At 35.3% G+C, this 20,643-nt stretch overlaps 1 pseudogene; it reads left to right on the top strand.

Moving 5' to 3' along the window:
• The first annotated feature begins 18,354 nt into the window (after positions 1 to 18,354).
• LOC115211373 lies at positions 18,355 to 18,442 on the top strand (annotated as a pseudogene).
• The last annotated feature ends 2,201 nt before the right edge of the window (positions 18,443 to 20,643 follow it).

The raw sequence follows: 20,643 nt of genomic DNA on the forward strand, positions 1-20,643 counted from the left end.
TATGCGATCTGGTGAAAAGATACCTGACATGTTAAAGACACTGTTTGGCATACTCTCAGCACATGAAACTAATAGTAGCACATAAATACATGTGTTGTGTTCATTAAATAATGAATAATATATATGTAGAAATATGTATATGTATGTACAATCTCTAATTTTCATTCACTGTAATTTGAGATCAATAAGGTATAGTAAATTTTATTCACATCATTAACTATGACATATGATGAAAAAATCTATTCTTTTTCGTTTTATATTTCTTGAGCCCCAGGATTCATAAGACCAGTTACCAAGCTTTCATGGCATAAAAGTGTCCAAAATCACAACATTCTCTCTGAATGGAATGACCAGTCCATTACAGGGTCCAAGGCTGGCAATTTTTAAAGGAGAGGACAAGTCAATTACATCAACCCCCATATACTTGACTAGCATTTTATCTTATCAACCCTGAATGGATGGAAAGTGAAGTTGATCTCAACGGGATTTGAACTCAGAACATCAAGATCCTGAAGAAATGCTGCTAAGCATTTTGTATAATGTGTTAATGATTCTGCCCGTTCAGCACCTTGAGAAAATGTATTACAGCAATTTAGATAAAAATCTGAGATGTACTGATTAAATTTCTTATTAAGTTTTTAATTCACTGCCATGGTACAAACACATTAAAGACAATAAGAGCTGTTACCCTGATCTTGTTGTTTGTAGAAAAGGGCTCACCACATGGACCCATCTTCAAGAATTTCATATAGTCACACTGTTTTCTGCTCTTTAGGCCTTGAGATTCTTGTGTGGAAAGCAAGATCTTTCAGACCTTGTTGAATATTTGGATGTAAGTATTATTGTCACAGGCTGCCCACAACAGTTCAAAATTCTGAAAATGTAGGTCCACCACCTACATTTATATGGCTACTTCTGTTGTCTGTCTTTAAGAATATTTTAATTGTCTCTTTAAGTTGCTCTCAGAAGAGTTTTTAAAGAGAAGTATATCATATTAGTCCGGTAAGAATCATTAATTTTATAAATGAATCTCTCTCTCTCTCTCTCACACACATTCTCTCTCTCTCTCTCTCTTTATATATATATATATATATATATATATATATATATATATATATATGTATATATGTATGTATATAAATATACATATACATGTATATATATATATATATATATATATATATATATATATATATAAATACACACACACAAACATACATACATTTATATACATATATATGTATAATATATTTATATATATACATGTGTATACATACATATACATACATATACATAGATATACATAGATATATAATACATATATATATATTATATGTATAAAAATATATATGTAAATATATGCATAGATGTATAAGATATATATGTATATTGTATGTATAAAAAATATATGTAAATATATGTGTATATATATATTATAATTATACACACACACATATATACATATGTGTGTGTGTGTGAATATCCATTAAGCAATATTTGCAAGTATTTACATTAAAAATATTTCATACAAAGCAGAATCTAAGACAACTTCTGATCCGTTAACATCGTTAATAACTTGTCTTTTCATTAAAGGTCACTCTTTGGTCTCCCTTTGTTTCTGATCTTTTATAGATTTTTCAATACAATTCCACGAATCTTTGATTGTATTGAATATGAAGTGTACAACTATTTATCTTGTGGTATATGTTCCTCTGATGTTTGATGTCTCCTTAATAGGTAAACTCAGAGACTATGCGGTTTATTACTGTTTTCAGTTAACCACAATGGATATGTTTATACATGAAATTATATAATTATAATTATCATAATGTGGAAAATGTCAATGAGGCCTTGTGTATATAGCGTCTGAAATCCTGCAAAAAATAAATAAATGAAAATAAAAACGTAAAAAAATATAAATAATAATGAATTATTATTGTTAACATCATTAACATCTTAAATGTCACTCATCGTGATTTTTTTGTTTTTTTTTATATGATTGTTGTGGCTGTGGGTGTAACTACCACCACTGTCACCATCACTGCAATTGTGATGCTGATCACTATGATTAGCATCATTATCCTCCTCCTTGTCATTGTCGTCATCATCATCATTGTCATTACCATCATCATTAACCTCGTCCTCCACTTCTTCCTCCACTTCTTCCTCCTCTTCTTCCTCCACTTCTTCCTCCACTTCTTCCTCCTCTTCTTCCTCCACTTCTTCCTCCTCTTCTTCCTCCACTTCTTCCTCCTCTTCTTCCTCCACTTCTTCCTCCTTTTCTTCCTCTTCTTCTTCCTCCTCTTCCTTCTTCTTTCCCTTGTCTGCTTCCTCTCCCTCCTCCTCTTCCTTTTTCCTTCTTTCGCCTACTCTTCCACCACCACCATATCATCATTGTTGTCATCATCACATTCCTCATCATTTTTTCCTTTTGTAAGGCATTGAACAATTCCATCTGTAGACTAGACCATTTAATTGAAATCAGGAACAAATGGAGCAGCTGTGTTGATTATTTAATATTAACAAGAGATTGTCTTGTAAATGTTAATGAATGATTCTTTAACATTCTAAATAGGAATCCTATGAAGACTGATATTCTACCAGTGACGTTTATTCATTTGGTTTGCTTCTTATGAAGAGAAGAGGAACTTTGCACTTTGGGACTGACTCTTTAAGCTTTAAGACCAAGGAAAAAATATTAAGTTTAATAATATTAATAATATTAATAATAATAGCTTTAAGACTAAGAAAAAATATTAAGTTTAATAATATTAATAATATTAATAATAATAGTTTTAAGACCAAGAAAAAATATTAAGTTTAATAATATTAATAATATTAATAATAATAGCTTTAAGAGCAAGAAAAATATTAAGTTTAATAATATTAATAATATTAATAATAATAGCTTTAAGACCAAGAAAAAATATTAAGTTTAATAACATCAATAATATTAATAATAATAACTTTAAGACCAAGAAAAATATTAAGTTTAATAATAATAATAATATTAATAATAATAATAGTTTTAAGACTAAGAAAAAATATTAAGTTTAATAATATTAATAATATTAATAATAATAACTTTAAGACCAAGAAAAATATTAAGTTTAATAATATTAATAATATTAATAATAATATTAAGTTTTGTAATATTTTCCCTCTCTCTCAGAGAAAGGTACATTCCAATTCTTCATCTACACCAGTGGTTCTCAACCATTTTTTTTAATCAATGAATCCCTTTGATTGTTATTCTGTTCTGGTGGACCCTCGTAGTCATTCAATGTTTAAAAATTAGTTCTATAAATACAACTTCCAAAATTCCTATTTCATTTTTCACACTCTAACTTGTGTTGGTTAAAACTATGTAAAACCATTTATCAATTCCTTTTGCAAGATTCTTGATGTGAAATCGTGTGTTGAAGCAGATATTGTTGTATTTTGAGATGGTTGTTTTTTTTTTAATGCCAAATATACACATGCACTATATATTTTTTCTTGACTCGTTTATTACTGTTCTTATTTTATTATTTTAACTCATGTCTATTGTCGTGAAATCTTTCATGTGGGGTGCAGTGGTGGGGGTGCAAGGATGGGGCTGAGGGGAAGGACACACACTGCTACTAAAAACTATGACACACACACATACACACATACAAACAAGGACATAAACACATGCACACATAGGAAGTGGAGCAAGAACACCATGTAAATGAAAAGTGTCACTGAAGATGGTGGTGATGCTGCTGTTGGTGGTGGTGGTGGTGGTGGCGGTGTAGTTAATCTTTGGTCATTGTTTTTTCCCCCAAATAAACTAAAAAATGCTTTACTTTCTTTTATCTTTCTTTTACTTGATTCCCCCATCGATTGTGGCCATTCTGGAGCACCGCTTTCAAGGGTTTTAGTTGAACAAATCAACTTCCATCCCAATACTTTTTTCAAGTCTGGTACTTATTCTATCGATCACTCTTGCCATACTCCTAAGTCACGAAAATGTAAACAAATTAACACCTGTTGTCAACAGGGTGGTGGAGGAGACACACATATACACATACAGATACATACAAACACACACACACACATACACACAAACACACACACACACACACACACATGCATACGTATATATTCTTTTATTCTTTTGTTTCAGTCATTTGCTGGAGCATCACCTTTAGTTGAGCAAATCGAGCCCAGGACTTATTTTTGTAACCCTAGTACTCATTGTATCAGTCTCTTTTGCCAAACTGCTATGTTACGGGGATGTAAACACACCAACATTGGTTGTCAAGCAATGTTGAGGGGGACAAACACAGACACACAAACATACTGCTTGCGTCTGAAGCTTTTTTTATTGTCTCTATTTATTTCTGTGTCACTTTCTGTTGAAGAGCATAGGCTTGAAACGTAAAAGACTTTCTCACCTTCCCAAGTGTTAAACTAATACACCTCTTTGTTGTTTATACACCTGTCTTCGTCTTTTCTTTTTCTGTAAATTCCAACTACATATATATATATATGGTGAGAATTTACAAAAAAACTAAAGACAAAGATGGGTGTGTAAACAAGAAACAGCTGTATTAGTTATGCTCGAGAAGTGAGAAAGTCTTTTACATTTCGAGCCTATGTTCTTCAACAGAAAGGGACATAGAAATAAAAAGTGAGAGAAAATAAAAAGCGGTTTAGTGGCTAGCGATCTATCATGGAGATACATATATTTATATATATATATATATATATATATATATATATATATATATATATATATATATATTATATATATATATATATATATATATATATATATTATATAAAATACGTTCTGTCTGTCTGTGTGTGTGTCTTCTAGGATCTCAGGCATCCTCAATCCGATTGCGCTCAAATTTGATATGTAGATACCGACGGTATCAGGGCATGTATACGTCTTGAAAAAGTTACAAAAATCGATTCCAGGTGAGAATGCGATCGATAAAGCCGTGGGAACGTGCATTTGTACGCACAAGTATATCAGTTGTTGCGATCAATACTATGTGTATGTGAGAAAACTGCACGGGCAGTTTGTGCAAAAAAAGCCGACTGGCTTGAAATAATGCCACAAATTGCAGTATACTTAAGAGACCAAAAAAAGTAAGATGCAAAAGAGATATTTTCTTCAAACTTGACATGAAAGAAGGAAAGACTATTTGGTTTCTCAAGAAGTTTTTTTTTTGCCTTAACTTCATTTAACAAAACCAAAAATTTTATTGAAATAAAGGCATGCTTAATTATTTTTTAATGAAAAGAAAACACTGATTGCTTTTTATTCAGCAGATATGATTCACCGCCGTCCATTGGAAAATAGAAAATTGGCGGTCCACATTGGAAAATGGAAAATTGGAGGTCCACAGTAGTATTTTAAGGGTTCATGAAAAAGTATTACTTTGAACATATTTTGAGGGTCCACAGAAGCAAAATAGAAAATTGGAGGTCCACAGTAGTATTTTAAGGGTTCATGAAAAAGTATTATTTAGAATGTATTTTGAGGGTCCACAGAAGCAAAATAGTAAATTGGAGGTCCACAGTAGTATTTTAAGGGTCCATGAAAAAGTATTACTTAGAACGTATTTTGAAGGTCCACAAAAGCAAAATAGTAAATTGGAGGTCCACAGTAGTATTTTAAGGGCCCATGAAAAAGTATTACTTAGAACGTATTTATTGCAGGGAACAGCTACTTATAATAAAGTTTCTTTTTCAAAGATTTTGCATGTTGTTGTATTTAGAATAGTCATTTTTTCTTCTTATTTTTTTGCCAAATAAACACACACACTATATATTTTTTTTCACTCGTTTATTACTGTTCTTATTTTATTATTTGAACATATGTCCATTGTCCAGAAATCTTTTGTCACACATCTGTGACCTCTTCAGTGACACTTTTCATTTACATGGTGTTCTTGCTCCACTTCCTATGTGTGCATGTGTTTATGTCCTTGTTTGTATGTGTGTATGTGTGTGTATCATAGTTTTTAGTAGCAGTGTGTGTCCTTCCCCTCAGCCCCATCCTTGCACCCCAACCACCACACCCCACATGAAAGATTTCAGGACAATAGACATGAGTTAAAATAATAAAATAAGAACAGTAATAAACGAGTCAAGAAAAAATATATAGTGCATGTGTATATTTGGCATAAAAAAAACAACCATCTCAAAATACAACAATAAAAGAATATATATGTGTGCGTGTGTGTGTGTGTGTGTGTGTGTGTTTGTATGTGTGTGTGTGTGTGTGTGTTTGTATGTATCTGTATGTGTATATGTGTGTCTCCTCCACCACCCTGTTGACAACAGGTGTTAATTTGTTTACATTTCGTGACTTAGGAGTATGGCAAGAGTGATCGATAGAATAAGTACCAGACTTGAAAAAAGTATTGGGGTGGAAGTTGATTTGTTCAACTAAAACCCTTCAAAGTGGTGCTCCAGAATGGCCACAATCGATGGGGGAATCAAGTAAAAGAAAGATAAAAGAAAGTAAAGCATTTTTTAGTTTATTTGGGGAAAAAAAATGACCAAAGATTAACTACACCGCCACCACCGCCACCACCACCACCACCAACAGCAGCATCACCACCATCATCAACACCACTACCACTGCCAGCACCAGTAGCAGCACCACCACCAGCACCCCCACCAGCAGCAGCAGCAGCACCACCACCACCAACACCACCACATGCAGCATCGCCAGCATCACCAGCACAACCAGCACCCCCACCAACACCACCATGAGCAGCATCACCAGCATCACTAGCACCACCAGCAACACCATGACCATCATCATCATCATCATCATCATCATTGTCATCATCATCATCATTGTCATCATCATCATTGTCATCATCATTGTCTTCATCATCATCATCATCATCATCATCATCAGCAGCATCAGCAGCAGCACCACTGCCACCACCACCACCACCACCACCGCCGCCACCACCACCAAAACCACCACCACCACCACCACCATCCACACCCCCGCCACCACCGCCACCACCGTCACCACTACCATCGCCGCCAGCATTAGTATTATGATCATCCGCAACTGAAACATCTTGGTGGAAAGCTATATTAAAGCTGTCGTAAAGAACCATTTAACTATTACCATTTCCATTGTTTCACAGCAACTAGAGACACCACTGCTACTCTCATATGCTAATGACGGTGCAGCAACATATTTGCTTGATGTGCTAGAAGTAGCAGCTAAATCCTTCTCAAACAACTCATTGTTATCTTCAAAAAGGAAGAACACATCAGACTGTACTATGCTTAGAGTAAGAGAGAGAGAGAGAGAGAGAGAGAGAGAGATGATGGATAGATAGAGGGAGAGTGAAAGAGATGGAGAGAGAGGGGGAGAGAGAGGGAGAGATAGATAATAGATAGATACAAGGAGAAAGAGAGAGAAAGAGATAATAGATAGATTGATAGATAGAGGGAGGGAGAGAAGAAGAAAGGTGTGAGGATGTAGAATGGTCACTATCGGAATAGGGCTGACTTGAAGCTCAAAGACAACCATGATAATGACAACAGCAGAAGCAACAACAACACCAACAACACCAACAACAACAACAACACTCTTCTCAATATTATGCCTCTGATGTAACAAATGGCTCGACAAGACTCCACAAGAATACCTCATATCCATCATGGTTATCATTCTAGTAAGATAACGGGGAAACGCTGCATTGAGTAGGATAAGAAGGGAGGAAGATGAGAAGAAATAAAATAAAATAGAATAAAATGAAATAAAGAGGATGAGATGAAATAATGTGAGGAAAGGAAGAAAATATAAGAAAGTGAAACTAAAGAACACAGTAGAGGTAGTAGAGTACAAGGGGGGGGGGTGATTTTCTCTAGATAGGTTGATGGATATGAAAATTTTTTAAATGCTCACAGATCAACTTCTTTATTATTATTATTATTATTATTATTATATTATTATTATTATTATTATTATTATTATTATATTATTATTATTGATGCCAAGAACCTTCCTAAGTATCCCAGCTGTCCCTAGTAATATTCAAAATTAATTTATCTTTATGAAGAGTTATGTCAATTATCATTATTATTATTATTGAGTGAGAGAGCAGTGCATGCCATCAAAGTGACACTGGGGTAAAATATACGAAACCCAGTATACCCATCATGACTACCCGTCCGATAAGGCTAGACCAGGCACATGCATCACAACCATATGTGCATGACATGGTGATCTCATATCAAGATAAACAGCACATGATCTTGCATGAGGGGCCCAGTTAGAATTTTCTTGAGGTTGAGTAGCCTATCCCACTCAAAAGGTGAATTATTCAAACTCCAAAGAATTCCTCTCAACACATGACTATGATGCTCCCCCACTACTTCTGCTTGTGATTGGAGATGCACATATTGTCAGCCACTAAAGGACATGCTTATTATTATTATTATTATTATTATTATATTATTATTATTATTAAAGCAGTGAGCTGGCAGCATCATTAGCATGCTGGGAAAAATGCTTAGCAGTATTTTACCCATCCGTGTTTTGAGTTCAAATTCCGCCAGGGTTGACTTTGCCTTTCATTCTTTCAGGATCAATGAAATAAGTACCAGTTGAGTACTGGGGTCGATGTCATCGACTTTCTCCTGCCTCCAAAACCCCAGGCCTTGTACTTATAGTAGAAAACATCATTATAATCATTATTATTTTGGCCATCAATGCCATCAGCAGTTACCCAAAAAGGGAGTTTCTATAGGATCATTTGACCTGTCAGAAATAGCTGCCAAATTTTCCTCAAAAAACATTCTACCTTCTAAAAAAAAAGGACATAAATGGGATGGTCATGGCTGAAATGCCTGTCTTCATAGGTCTGCACAAGCAAGGTTGACCTGTAACAAAACAATAGCGCAATCAGTGACAGAATTACTGCGACACCCATTCTGTAGCATTGTACAAAGCCACAACTAAATGCTATTAAGTTGGAAACCAAACCAAATTTCTTGTCCCTTGAATAAGGGAAAGAAAGAAAAGATGATAACAAGTGTAATAAATTTCCTTAGAAAAACCAATCATGGTGTTGGAAATATTTGCTTGTATTGGTGCCAAATATATAATTACAAAACTATTGATGCCTACCACATTAGTTTACATATAAATATGACTATAATTCACCCCAGTCCCACCTACATCGCCATTCAGTCTGTTTTTTAAAAATTTATTTATAAATGGAGAGGAAATACAAACAGCTCTGTGAACAATACATTATTAAGGTCAGGTTATGATAAGTAACTCTTAATAATTATATCTTTGGGACCTTCATTGAAAATTTTAGCATTAGTTTTTATGTCTGTGGAGACTACAATGCCCATTTTGATTACTGGTGACCCTATCTTTTAAATTGATAATAATTGTTTCGGTCAGTTTGCTTATTGAAAATTCATGATGTCTGTCATTGACATTTATGATATTTATCTTTGATGTGAAGCATATCAGAAACCTCTCTCTCTCTTTCTCCCTACCATTCTCTCTCTGTTGTTAGGATGCTAGTGAGTATTAGCCAATAGACATATGTGATAAGGTACCTTGTTTACTGAGATAATTCAAGAACAAGGCAGACTGAATGATGTCATCGCAAAATATCAAAAGCACAAGTTCTGCTGGGCCGGAGATGCTACAAAAGTGGACAGCTGGACCTGCAGAGTTGCTGAGTGGTATTCAAGAGATCAGAAAAGGTCCATTGGAAGGCCTCCACGATGATGGGAAGATGGTTTGATCAAGGAATTAGGGCCAAGATGGAAAAGAGTGGTACAATCAAGACAGAATTGAAAGTGCACTGTGACCAGCAGTGTATAACAACATCTGATGGTCTGGTCAATACTGCAATACTGTGATTGTTAATGTGAAACATGTCAAAAATCCCTCTTTCTCTTTTACAAGCCGGTGACATGTAAAAGCACCAACCGATTGTGCCCGTAGCCAGCTTCCTCTGGCCCCTGTGCCAGTGGCACGTAAAAAGCACCCACTACACTCACGGAGTGGTTGGCATTAGGAAGGGCATCCAGCTGTAGAAACACTGCCAGATCACACTGGAGTCTGGTGCAGCCTCTTGGCTTCCCAGACCCCAGTTGAACTGTCCAACTCATGCTAGCATGGAAAACAGACTTTAAACGATGATGATGATTTTCTATATTATATTTTATCTATGTATTTTGTATATATTTTCTATATTTGTTATATATAAATATTTTAAATATTATATTTTATGTATATTTCATCTATATATTTTAAGTGGAGGCGCAATGGCCCAGTGGTTAGGGCAGTGGATGCGTGGTCATAGGATCATGGTTTCGATTCCCAGACCAGGCGTTGTGAGTGTTTATTGAGCAAAAACACCTAAAGCTCCACAGGGCTCTGGTAGGGGTTGGTGGCAAACCCTGCTATACTCTTTCACCACAACTTTCTCTCACTCTTTCGTCCTGTTTTTGTCACAATTTGTATCACACTGAATCTCTCTGAGAACTATGTTAAGGGTACACATGTCTGTGGAGTGCTCAGCCACTTACACATTAATTTCACAAGCAGGCTGTTCCGTTGATCAGATCAACTGGAACCCTCGTTATCGTAACCAATGGAGTGCCATAATATATTTTATTTCACATATATTTTACCTACATATTTTATATATATTATATATATATATTTTATATATATCTTATATATATTTTATATATATCTTATAAACATTTTATATATATACTTTGAATATTGTATTTTACCTACATATTTTATATATATTTTATATATATATCTTATATATATTTTATGCATATATTTTAAATATTGTATTTTACCTACATATGTTATATATATTATATCGCTTTTACTTATCTTATTTATCTATTTTGTAAAGACAGTGCTCCAGCATGGCCACAGTCACATGACTGAAACAAGTAAAAGAGTAAAGAGTATACTTGTTTCAGTCGTTTGACAGTGGCCATGCTGGAGCACTGCTTTTAGGCGAGCAAATCAACCCCAGGACTTATCCTTTGTAAACCTAGTACTTATTCTATCAGTCTCTTTTGCCAAACTGCTAAGTTACAGGGGTGTAAAGACACCAGCATTGGTTGTCAAGTGATGTTGGGGGGACAAACACTGACACACAAACACACACACATATATACATATACATATATATGATGGGCTTCTTTTCAGTTTCCATCTACCAAATCCACCTACAAGGCTTTGGTCAGACCAAGGCTATAGTAGAAGACACTTGCCCAAGGTGCCACGGAACCATGTTGTTTGTAAGCAAGCTACTAACCACACAGCCACTCCTGCGCCTATAAATGTATAGATATTTATATATATATTTTAAATATTGTATGTTACCTACATATTTTATATATATATTATATACATAAATTTTATATATATATATTACTAGCAGTATCGCCCGGCGTTGCTCGGGTTTGTAAGGGAAATAACTATATAAGCATTTTTAGAGAGTTACTTCCCTTATAGATGCCAATTCGGGCTTTCTTAGCCATTTCTGTTTTGGAGTCTTCAAGCCATGAAGTCGTTGTTCTAAAAGAACGTTGGTCTCCTTGACAACGCTTTACGACGTTGATTTCCTTACACTCCCTTCCCCACAGCTTCACGAGGGAGGGAAGAAGGGGGAGAAGCAAACAGGTGCAGGTGTGACCATGGACGCCAACTCCGCCACCATCGACACACGAAAAATTATGCATTAAAATGGAATAAAAAATGATGTTAAATTATTTTAAAAATCGTAGATTCATCGTAGACGCGCGCTAATACTCAGACGGGCTTGATATGAATCACGACTATAAGATACCCGAATTTGGTTAAACTGCACCGCAAAATGTGGGAGTAGTTAGGAATCTAAATCGAAGGGGACAGACACTCACACAACTACAGTTTTATATATATAGATATTTTACCTACATATTTTACCTACATATTTTACCTACATATTTTAGAAATATATTTTATACATTATATTTTATATATATCTTATACATATATTATATATAGTATACATATATATAGTATATTTTACCTGTATAGTTTTTACCTACTATATTTTCTTACCTCCACAGATTAAATATAGGTTTGTGCTCAAATTGATGGCAGTGTGGCATTATTGCATCAGGTTCACATAAATCTTGCAAAATGCATTGATCTTTGCATCACAAATGGTGGAAATCATATTGAAGATGTTATTTGTTGATATTCCAATTGAATAAAATGTTGAAAATTCTACATGTATTTCTTGAAAATATACATTTTGCCTATGTGTTCAAAGTTTAGGGACACCCCAAAGAATTCTTGCCTGATTATGTCCTGGCTATGACTTTAAACAACATCCAGTAGTGTGGGGACCTGGTTTGGTAGTTTTAGGGTTTTGACAAATGTGGAACCCCTTTTAGCCACATTGTTCCCAGGTCTAATCTGACCTGGAGTAGCTGTACATGTTAGGGTTCCAAGTATGGATTAATTAACATGTCATAACACTGCTTCTGGAAGAAGGTCACTAACAGAAACCCTACCTAGGGCAGATGAGACCTTTTAGCTTTTTAGCCACTCATCTAAAAGAATATAACCCAATACAGATCCTGCATCCTGATAGCAATTGGGCTCATGACACTTATTGCGCCAGAGTAATACAAGCTGCAAGGATGAAAGAGTGAAACTGCTAAGTTCCAGGCTGTCAAATTGTGATTGGGGACAAACACAAACACACACACATATATATATTAAAAGCAGCCTGTCCACACTAACATGGTTGGCACCCAGCTGTAAAACTCTTGCCAAAGCTAACTAGCCTGTGCTAGTGCCACATAAAAAGCACTGAGTCCACTCTGCAGAGTAGTTGGTGTTAGGAAGGGCATCCAACCGTAAAATTCCTGCCAAAACAGACATAGCAGCCTTGGGTAGATTTTATACCTGGCTGGCTCCTGTCAACCATCCTATCCATGCAGGCATGGAAGTTGGACATTAAACGATGCCGACAACGATGACGATGATCATATATATATATTTCAGTTTTGGATTTGGTTTACAAGATTCTTTATGTGAGTTCGTGTGTTGAATCATATACTGTTGTGTCTGTGGAGAGTCATTTTCTTTTTGTACCTTATAATTTAACACACTCAGTGGTAAAATTTTACTGGTGAGTGTGTTACATTATAAGGCACAAAAAGAAAATGACTCTCCCCAGACACAACAGTATATAAGGGTGACACGCAAATTCTTGAAGCGTTCCATATTTTTAGGCACAGGAGTGGCTGTGTGCAAGTAGCTTGTTTACCAACCACATAGTTCCGGGTTCAGTCCCACTGCGTGGCACCTTGGGCAAGTGTCTTCTACTATAGCCGACCAAAGCCTTGTGAGTGGATTTGGTAGATGGAAACTGAAAGAAGCCCGTCGTATATATATATATATATATATAATATATATATATATATATATGCGTGTGTGTGTTTGTGTGTCTGTGTTTGTCCCCCTAGCATTGCTTGACAACCGATGCTGGTGTGTTTATGTCCCCTTTACTTAGCGGTTCGGCAAAAGAGACCGATAGAATAAGTACTGGGCTTACAAAAGAATAAGTCCCGGGGTCGAGTTGCTCAATTAAAGGTGGTGCTCCAGCATGGCCGCAGTCAAATGACTGAAACAAGTAAAAGAGTAAAAGAGTATATATATATACCCAGGACTAACTTTGTCACACTGTGTCATCTTTAATTTCCCCGAAAACTACATTAAGGGTACATATATTTGTGGAATTCTCAGCCACTTGCATGTTAATTTCCTGAGCAGCCCGTTCATTGATTGGATCAACTGGAACCCTTGTGGTTGTAATTGACAGAGTGCCAGTTATTTATATATACATGTATATGAATGGCTTCTTTCTGTTTCCATCTACCAAATCCACTCACAAGGCTTTGGTTGGCTTGAGCCTAAAGTAAAAGACATTTGTCCAAGGTGCCATGCAGTGGAAGTGAACTCAGAATCACGTGGTTAGGAAGCCAACTTCTTATCATACGGCCTCACCTGCACCTAGTGCATATTTTTTTCAGATAATATATCTTGGATTACACTATCCAATATAGCCTTTTTTTCTTTAAAGTCAGCAATAGTGTATGCTTTGAAAAAATTTAACTGTTATTTCTAGCAGGTTACGTGACGAAACAAAAGACCCCCTCCTATGTAGCTCAGCAACGACATTGCATAGCAATTTACTATTTCTGCCAATTTATTGGTCTACATCAATTTGTTGATGTCTAGTTGTTATATCCTATAGAGCTTTCACATTATTATTGATCATTGACAACATGTAATGTTAATTTGCAAGAAGAGTTTTAGACTACAAATAAGTGAATAAATAAAATAAAAAATAAAAAATGAAGAAATTAAAAAAAAAAATTTCAGTCTTGTCAAATTCAATTGAAATTCTGTTGCAAATTTTTATTCATTTATATATGGTGACAGTTTGGAGGATTTCTGTGTTTCAAATTCAAAGTGATTCTGTAAAATATATGAGACATTTTTGCTGTCACTGAAAATAGGACAAATTTACTATAGGTGAGAATTTCAATAACTGCAGATACATCAAATATAATTGAACAGCTTGAATCACTGAACAAGATGTTTTCAGATATTTGTGATTTGCATACATGCACTGACCATGTTCTCCAATGATCTAAAACAATGGTTCTCAAATGACCCTCAGGGGAACATATAAGATTTTGATGTTGAAATTTATAACACAATATATTGGTTAAACGCCTACAATATACAGAGTATTGTTGAAATATTTTTTATACAATTCCTAATAACATTTCATTATAAAAATATGTGATTTAAAAAAAAAAACACTGAACGGCTATGAGGGTACACCTGAGTAAAATAGGAATCAAAAGGGTCCATAGGTAAAAAATGGTTGAGATCATCCTCGTTGTCATCGTCGTCATCATTCCCGTCGTCGTCATCATCGTTGTCGTCATCATCATCATCATCATCATTTAACATCCGTTTTCCATGCTGGCACAGGTTGGACGGTTGGACTGAGGGCTGATGAGCCCCAGGCTCCAGTCCGATCTGGCAATGTTTCTACAGCTGGATGCCCTTCCTAACACCAACCACTCCGTGAGTGTAGTGGGTGCTTTTTACATTCCACCGGCACGAGGGCCAATCAGGCAGTACTGGCATTGGTTATGCTTGAATAGTACTTTTTACATGCCACTGGCAGAGGAGCCAGTCAGGCGGCACTGGCAACAATCACACGCAAATGTTGCTTTTTACATGCCAACAGCACGGGACCAGTCAGGCAGCACTGGCACTGACCATGCTTGAATGGTGCTTTTTACATGCCTCCAGCACAGGTTCCAATCAGGCGGTACTATCATCGGCCAAGACAACGACTGATCTAAAATTAATCTCACTAGTTCAGAAAATCCTGTAAAGGCCACAGGTATTGTATTATCCTCCAGACTCTAAAATAGCTTAGCTGTTACTTGTAAATGTATGTATCTTTGTAGCATGTACTATGCTTTCACTAATTGTTTAGACCCAGGAAGATATGGGACAAAGTGGTGAGAAAGGATCTACTGATGTTGGTACTCACAGAGGGGAATGTCAGGGGACCGAGACTCCTGGCAGTTTGTTATGCTTGAAAAGACATATCAAGCTAAGTAAAAGCATGGTTGTCTTTGCATACAGGCTCATCCCTTGCAACCCTCTCCGGATGAGCACCCCTAATCTTGTGGGCTTGTAAGTGCTGGTGCCACATAAAAAGCACCCATGCTGGTGCAGTTTAAAAGCACACTCTGTAAAGTGGTTAGAGTTAGGAAGGGCATCCAACCATAGAAACCATACCAAAACAGATATGGAGACTGAACAGCCCTTAGCTGGTCAGCTCTTGTGAAACTGTCCAACCCATGCCAGCATAGAAAACAGACGTTAAATGATGATGATGATGATCTGAGTAGTCATGAGCAGACCTAGATATTTTCCTGAACATCCCCTTTCCCCCACCTCACCATTGCCTCCATGAAACGCCAAGGAGGTGACTGCTGGAAGGAGTGAGGGCCACCCTAGAAATCAGCTGGTACCAACTTTTTAGTCAAGTAGACAGGAGCAACATGAAAAGAAGTGCCTTGCTCAAGGATGCAAGGTGTTGTTAAGTCCAGGATGTGAGCAAATGCATGTATGATCGTGAGGCCATCACTCTAACCAACAGACCATCAGCTTTAACAGATCCAATACATTAATACAAAACAGGTTGTTATTTGTTTTTTAATCCTGGGTTAATTGTAACTTAGTAGATCTATGAAGAAAAACATTCCAATTGGCACCACTTTGTCTTTTAGATGTACCAAGGACCACATTATCCAATTTTTTTGTTAGATGAAGGGGAGTATTTAAGCATTACAAGTCAAGGAGGGACCTCTACACAGTCAGTTGACTGATGGAAATAAAAGCTAATTTACCTCAAATCATCCTTCACTCTTCTCAAAAAATAATAATAATGGTTTCAACTTTTGGCACAACACCAGCAAGTGTAGGGAAGGGGATCAGTCAATTACATCGACCCAGTACTCAACTGGTACTTATTTTATCAATTCTGAAAAGATTAAAGGCAAAGTCAACCTCGGCAGAATTTGAACTCAGAATGTAAAGCATCTCATTTCTTTATTGCCCATAAGGGGCTAAACATAGAGGGGACACACAAGGACAGACAAAGGAATTAAGTCGATTACATCGACCCCAGTGCGAAACTGGTACTTAATTTATCGCCCCCGAAAGGATGAAAGGCAAATTCGACCTCAGCGGAATTTGAACTCAGAACATAACGGCAGATGAACTACAGCTACACATTTCGCCCAGTGTGCTAATGTTTCTGCCAGCTCACTGCCTAGATAATAATGAAATAATGATAAAAAAATCTTTGGAAAACATAGTTGTAGATATACAAACAAAGTTAGTATGGTCATTGCTGGAAACACCTTTGAACATAGTATGTTTAGCCAGAGCTGACCTCAGGCTAAACAACTACCACCACCACCCTCACCACCACCAACAACATCAATAACAAGAACAACGATGTCAACAACAACAGTAACAACACTACAATGCTTTATGTTACTGAGGTGTAGAATCCTTTGGTTATGTTTGGGCAAATCCATAACGTATAGCTATGTAACCAATAAAGTACTTTGAAAGACTCTATTGATCAAGCATTCTGATATGCCAATACAAGGATGCTTTGAAAATTGGTTTCAGATAAATTTCAGTGTTTGATCAACACCCAGTCATGTCTATGACAGGTAACAGCAATATACCACATGTATAGAGTCAGGCTGTACATTATATGTTAACGTAAAACTGGATGCCATTTTAAATTTATCTTTTTTATATATTGTTATATTTTGGAATGGTCATTTTTTTTCTTGCCAAATAAACACATGCACTATATATCCATTCTTCACTCTTTTATTATTGTTCTTATTTTATCTTATGTCCTGAACAGGAGGAGACACTTTTGATGGGAGAGTCGTTGAAGAGGTCACAGGTGTGTGATGAAAGATTTCCAGACAATGGACATAAGATAAAATAAAAATGATAAATGAGTTAAAAAGGAACATATAGTGCTTGTGTTTATTTGGGAAGTAAAAAATGACTATCCTGAAATCTAACAATATCTGTTTCAATACATGATAACAGATCAGGAATATGCAAACCAAAATAACCAATTTTTCTGCTGTTTTAAGGACGATACTGCATTTGAAAATATTATTTTCTTGTCTGTATCATATAATACACATTTGAAGCTTCTAAAAATAAAAAAATGTTAAAACATAAAAACAAATGTAAGTTTGTTTATATACACATATGGTTGTTAAATTCATAAGTGTTTTTTTATATAAAAAATTATATGTAATAAAGGCAAAAGCCATATTAATACTAAAATATATATACCCTTACTTAAAAGTGGATATTATGTTAGAACACAGAAAACTGTGTTATTTACCATGAGAGAACCTCTCATATGGACTTGTGGTGCAGAAATTTAACAGTCTGAAAAAGTTATATCTTTATGGCATAGGGGTAGATGTTTTCAAGAAACAACTTGATCTCCTGCTGTCCAAGGTCCCAAATGAATCTATATCAAGGCAAGAAACTCAAAAGAGGGCAGCTCTGTTGAAAACTCCCTCCTTCACCAAAAGCCAATCACATAATATTGGCCACTGAGAAGATGATTACACTGGTGGTGCTCCAGCATGGCGACAACCTTTCAGCTGAAACATATAAAAGAAATAAAGGAAATATTTTGGCAATACATATTTTAAGAGAAGATTAGCATGGCTTCTACTCAAAGATGACATGCAAATTCATGAAGCATTCCACAATTCTGTTGGCACAGGCATGGCTGGGTGGTCAAGAAACTCATTTTGCAATCATATGGACTTTGGTTCAGTCGTACTGCATGACACACTTGGGTAAGTATCTTCTACTATAGAAATCCTTATGAGTTGGATTTGATAGTTTGCCAGACTGAAACTTAAAGAAGCCCATTGTATACATACATACATACATACATACATACATACATACATACATACATACATACATGCATACATGCATACATGCATACATACATACATACATACATACATACATACATACATATAAGCATACATACATATATATATATATATATATATATGGCCCTTATGGGCCAGGCATGGCTTGAGAAGGAACAAAAAACAACATATATATATATATTAATCGAATTACTTTATGGAAGTTCTGTCACTTAATTCTCTCTCTCTCTTTCTCTCCCTCTCTCTCTCTCTCTATATATATATATATATATTTATATATGCATACATATATATGATATCTATGTATATCTAACTCTCTCTATATATGTATATATGTGTGTGTGTGTTGTCTCCTTGCCTTGACATTATGTGGGGTTGTAAACAAGTGTCACCTATATGTAAGTGGTGTCCTTTATGACAATCAGCTGTGAGGGTATATTTGGTCATGGGGAAATAATACCTTACTTGGAAACAGAAAGGGAATCTGGCAGTAGAAACTCTGCTTATTCTGTCTGAGTCATGCAAGCATGGAAAAACTGACTGTTGAAATGAGGATGATGATGGCAATGATAATGATGATGATGATGATGGTGTGTGTGTGTTAATGTGAGTGTATTTGACAACTTGATCACTGGTGTTGGTTTGTTTATATCCCTGTAACTAAGCTGCCTGGCAAACAGGATTGACAGAACATGTACCAGACCCAGACATAAGGAAATATACGTACCGAGATTGATTTGTCTGACTAAACACTTCAAGGCATGGCTACAGTTCAACGAGTGAAACTAGTAAAAAAAAAAAAATAAAATTCAGAAATAGTTTATAGTCATACAACCATTTACCCACCCACAAATGGTATTTGTAGAATATGAATCTGACTTACAGTGTATCTTTGAGAAAAGCACTCACTTCTACAGAGGAAACTAAGCATTAAGTTTTCAATTTAAGGTGGGAAATCTACATGAATTAGAAGTTTGTCTTTCCTCCGAGATGAAATTTATTAAAAAAAAAAAAAAAAACATTTTATAACCTATACTGTAAAAATATTATATATTCTATTTTTCCAATATTATTGATGTATTGATTAAAATTTTATTTCAAGTAGCATTGATTAAAACATTGTATTTCCAGTTCTATTGATAAATTGATTAAGATCATTAAAACCAATGTTTTCTTTCTTTTTCAATATTCTGATGTATGGCATACATTTTTCAAATAAGGATTTTACTTAAAATATAGAAATCTCTTAATCTTGTGGGGGAAAAAGAAAGAAAGAAAAGCAACACAAATACAAGTACACATACACATATATGACTAATAATGATGATAATAGAACAAAAAAAAAAGAAGAAAAATTTCTGTACACATTGATTTTTCTTTGTTGAAATTATCGACATATTTCAGAACATTTGGCCAAGATTTTTTTTTATACGTGACTGAGAAACTTTCAAAATTGCTTTAACATTTTTTTCACTTCTGTTTTATTCATGTTTACGCAACATAAAAGACTATAAAAAGAAATAAGAAAGTAATTAGAGCCAATCTCAGCATATCCCCACAGACCCTCGAAAGTGACCTTTTGTATTCTGTTTTTTCCTTCTTAGATTAGAACTTAAAGTCTGCTAGGCTCGTAAAGTCAAGTGCTTTGCTCCATTAGTCTTAAATACTAGTTAGAATTGTTAAGCAGATGAAAAATGGATTTTCTCCAAGATGACTTTAACAGTTTCTTGTAGGTAGTTTTCCTCTAGGTTCTGCTGTTTGATGGTATTTCATGATATTTCATGGTGTTTGATGTCTTCAGCTGTGTATAATGTCTTCATACCCTTTCATTCTTTTACTGGTCTCATTCATTAGAAATCACAGCCACTCTGGGGGACCACCTTCAAGGGGTTTTGTGATAAATCATATCGATTGCAGAACTTGTTCTAAGTTTGGTATGCGTTTTATTGATCTCTAAGTTAACATTTTTAGTCAATCGGATCTATGTTAATCTGCTTCTTTAAAGACTTT

The sequence above is a fragment of the Octopus sinensis genome, linkage group LG4 (assembly GCF_006345805.1).
Source record: "Octopus sinensis linkage group LG4, ASM634580v1, whole genome shotgun sequence".
Classification (NCBI taxonomy): Eukaryota; Metazoa; Mollusca; class Cephalopoda; order Octopoda; family Octopodidae; genus Octopus; species Octopus sinensis.